The sequence below is a fragment of the Parus major genome, chromosome 6 (assembly GCF_001522545.3).
Source record: "Parus major isolate Abel chromosome 6, Parus_major1.1, whole genome shotgun sequence".
Taxonomy (NCBI): Eukaryota; Metazoa; Chordata; class Aves; order Passeriformes; family Paridae; genus Parus; species Parus major.
In genome coordinates, this window is record NC_031775.1 from 1,539,508 (window position 1) to 1,543,128 (window position 3,621).

Here is a 3,621-nt window from a genome sequence, read left to right on the forward strand (position 1 = left end):
GCCGCGCCCCGCCCCGAGGCTGCCGCTCCCCGCCGGCCCCGCCCCCGGGGGCGGGGAGGCCGCGCCCCTCAGGGCGGGGCGGCGGCGGGAGAGCAGCGCCCCCTAGAGGCGGAGGAGGTGAGGCCACGCCCCCTCAGGGCGGGGCGGTGGGGGAGAGCAGCGCCCCCTAGAGGCGGAGGAGGTGAGGCCACGCCCCCTCAGGGTGATGGCGGCGGCGGGAGGGCAGCGCCCTCCGCGGGAAGGAGGCGGTAAAACCTTGAAGACTGAGGTGTTTTTGTTAAAATAATTTAAAAAAACCAACAAAAAACCTACCAAAACCGCACAAACAAACAAACAACAACAGCAAAGGGTTTGTAAGCCCGCCCTGGTTATTAATTATTTGGGACTGGAGCCCCCTGCTTTGGATCCAGCCTGGGAGAACACAGGGTATCCACTTGGAGAAGACCCCGGGGAGATGAGGCCTTAGAACTCCTGCCAGTGCCTAAGCGGGCTCCAGGCAAGCTGAGAGGAATTTGTGACAAGGGGGAATGGCTTCACACTGCCAGAGCACAGGGATAGATGGGATATTGGGAAGGAATTGTTCCCTGGCAGGGTGGGCAGGCCCTGGCACAGGGTGCCCAGAGCAGCTGTGGCCGTCCCTGGATCCCTGGAAGTGTCCAAGGCCGGGTTGGACTTTGGGGCTTGGAGCAGCCTGGGATAGTGGAAGGTGTCCCTGCCTGTGGCAGGCAGTGGATACATGACAATCCCTAAGGTCCATTCTAACCCAAATCACTCTGTGATAACGTTTGAGGAGAGTATTTGCTCTTTGCTAAATATAAGGCAGGAACTGCTGACCTTGTAGCATTATCCAGTCTGTTCTTTCTGCTAATCCGTGGATTAAAATCTGCTCTATCCTGGGTGGATCAGGTGGGACCTCTCATCACCCTCACTGCCCACACCTGTGGCTGACAACTATTTACACCACAAGGACCCCAAAAACCAGTTTATTGGCAGGAGAAGGATTTGAGAGTAGCTGACTTGTGAGGCTATTGCATAAAACTTAACCATGGGAAGAGTGCCAATAACCAAAGTGCCCAGGTGTTTAGGAGAGTTTTATTAAAGGTCTCTGTGTGTCCCCTGGCATTAATTTTGGCCTCATGAAATAAATACAGTAAGCAGAATATTGCTTGGGACCAGCCTTGTACAGAACACATCCTGTCTTTAGACTTTACAAATCTCTGCAGTCTTTTAGATGGATTCTGGACTGGCACTTTAAAATTTTGCTCTTAGCCTCCCTCGCTTTTGTCTCTACACTCTTTTGAAGCAGATACACCAGCATCAGCTCCTGGCATTTGTAGTTTGCTGTGTTACAGGCAGTGACTGTTTGTCTGCTGTCACCGTGCCATCCGAGCTGTCTCCTCACAGAAGATGACACCTGGCGTAAGCCAGCAGACAGTACTTTTATCTTGAGCAAGCCGCCCTCGTGGGATGGTTTTTAGAACCCTGCCTAGACATCAGATGCTCTTTTTAGCAGAAAAACTAACAAACAGGTCTGTTAGTAACCCAACACCGGTCTCACAAAGTAGGTCTGCTTCCCACATGCTTGTCAAGACAGAAAGCATCCACCCAAGAGAGCCCCAAAGGAGCTGTGTTTTCCCACTCTAAAAACCTCTGCAAACCCCAGTGACCCCAGCCATCAAGAAAAACGTTGCTCTTTGGAAAAATAGCCTTAAGACCCACATTTATATATCCTAAGCAACATCTTGCTCTCGAGGGTGTGAGAAGAAATCTTGTTTGCTCCTTCAGCCCTGTGAAAAGAGTCTCTTCGGATGCATCACTGCGAGCTTCGCTAATTTTCACGCACACCTTCTCGCAATGCCGGGAAACAAGGAGCTGAGATTGTTTCGTATGGCTAAAAGCACAGGTAGAAGGGAATATCTTGCTATGAATATCCAAGTGGAGAGGAAAAGCCACACCAGGGAGGGAGAGGAGCCATTTAAGTGAGGGGACAATAGTGGCACAAGAGCAAATGAGTGAGGGCTCTGAACTCATTTCCATTTTTCTTCGGACTATCACACAGCCCAGGCAGAAACTGGTTTTCCCACTATTCAGATGAATTTTTAAAGTAACAGAGTAGCTTGGCTTCTGCTCACAGATGGCAGGATTAATGCTGAGACTGTGCCAAAGTGACTGCTCTCCCAGAGAAGGGAATTGCCTTTCCCAGGAGAGGCCAAACATCACCTGGCCAACATTGCTCATGCTAAAACAGAGCTCTCACACCTCCTTTAAAGGACTGCTTGGAAGGGAGCTGGAGAAAGAAAAATCCAAATTATTCATGGTTTTGCAGTGCTCCAAGATTCTGCAGGGGGCTGGCATTACCCTGTGCATTGGTATTACAGGTCACACATTTGTGATAGAAAAGCTGTCACAGACACCAATCCAGCAGGACCAGTGGGTTCATGTTCTGATGCAAAAGTCGGGTCTGAAAGCAGCTGAGTTTGAAAGAAAGGAAAAATTCTTTCCTTTGTGTCTTCCCACAAAGAAATGGAAGGGGGAATTATAACTATTTTCTGAGTGGAACAAACCCGTTTCTCCTCCCACTTTCAGCCAGGGGTGCCTGTCTGTGAAGGATGGCTCTTTTCCAGAGGGTGAGAAGGGCATCACTCAAAATGCCTTGGGGGCAGCCTGAGGCAGCCAAGGCCAGCCAGAGCTGTCCTCTTCTGGGTGCAGTCCTCCAATGTTCCTGGGCTTCCTGGGAATGCCCTGGAAGGTCCTAAGGCATCCCAGGATGTCCCAGAGGGGTCTAGGGGGGCAGTACCATGGGTGTCCCAGAGGTGTCAGAGGTCCGAGAGGTCCAAGGGGGGTCCTGGGTGGTCCTGGAATTTCCTGGGAGGGTCCTAGAGAGGGTCCCATGGGGACCTTCCAGGACCCACAGCCAGGACCCCCATGTAACCCTCCCAGAGACCACCCCAGGACCCCCTGGGACCGCCTGGGAGTGCCCAGGGAGGGGAGCCGTGCTCTGGAGGGGGTGACTTTGGGATGGAGGGAGGTGACTTTGAGATGGGGTGTTAATAATAATGATAATAATGATAATGATGATGATGATGATGATGATGATGATAACAACAACAACAACAACAACAACAACAACAACAACAATAATAATAATAATAATAATAATAATAATAATAATAATAATAATAATAATAATAATAATAATAATAGGGTTTAATGAACCGAGTCCATCCAAGGAGAGGAATTCTGCTCCAGCTGCCGGGTCGGCTGCAGGACACCTTCCCTTCTCTCCCCTGGTTTATCAGGGGCGAAACCTCCAGCGACTTCGTTCCTTCCCCCTCGTGTGGGTGGGAATCACCCTGGGATGGGTTCCGTGCCAAGCGCCCGCATTCCATCCGGGGAGCAGCCGCTGCCGTGGGCGCTTCTGACCTTCCCGACCTGCCGCAGCTGCTGTGGAGGTGCCGATACACCTCCTAGGAATGTACTCCCAGTTTCCTGACCGCGGGGTCCGCAGCCATGCTCCCCCATTCGCCCAGTGACCTCTGGGACCCCCAGCCACAGGCTGGGGACACGGGGATGGTGACACTGGGCTGGGGACACGGGGATGGTGACACTGGGCTGGGGACA